At 41.9% G+C, this 559-nt stretch overlaps 1 non-coding gene across 1 annotated transcript; it reads left to right on the top strand.

Moving 5' to 3' along the window:
• The first annotated feature begins 250 nt into the window (after positions 1-250).
• Positions 251-323, top strand: Trnag-ucc (transfer RNA glycine (anticodon UCC)). The gene has a single exon. It is a non-coding gene; the product is annotated as a tRNA-Gly (tRNA).
• The last annotated feature ends 236 nt before the right edge of the window (positions 324-559 follow it).

The raw sequence follows: 559 nt of genomic DNA, 5'->3' as shown, positions 1-559 counted from the left end.
GCTTCCGAGCCAGTGGACCTGGGTTCGAGTCCCAGTCGGAACGAAATTCGTCGATGTGTTTTTGATTCCTCAAAACTGAAAATCATGTTTCTTCTTTTTAAATTCCTTCCTTTTGCGAACATGGATTATTTGCGTGGGGAAGAAACTATGTCAGTTTAATTGTTCTACCCGTAGACTTCGAAGTGCTTGAATCAGTTATAACCGAGGTGCATTATTTGTTTTTTTTATGCTTAAGACTCCGACCGACAGAGCTCCGATAGCCCAATGGCTAGAGCGCTCGCTTTCCGAGCCAGTGGGCCTGGGTTCGAGTCCCAGTCGGAACGAAAATCGTCGATGTGTTTTTGATTCCTCGAAACTGAAAATTATTTTTTTTTCTTTTTAAATTCCTTCCTTTTGCGAACATGGATTATTTGCGTAGGGAAGGAAATTCTATGTCAGTTTAATTATTCTACCCGTAGACTTCGAAGTGCTTAAATCAGTTATAACCGAGGTGCATTTTTTGTTTTTATTATGCTTAAGACTCCGACCGACAGAGCTCCGATAGCCCAATGGCTAGAGC

This window comes from Uloborus diversus, unplaced genomic scaffold (assembly GCF_026930045.1).
Source record: "Uloborus diversus isolate 005 unplaced genomic scaffold, Udiv.v.3.1 scaffold_318, whole genome shotgun sequence".
Lineage (NCBI taxonomy): Eukaryota > Metazoa > Arthropoda > Arachnida > Araneae > Uloboridae > Uloborus > Uloborus diversus.
Note: the sequence above shows the minus strand (reverse complement) of the source record. Positions and strands in the feature narration are given on the sequence as shown.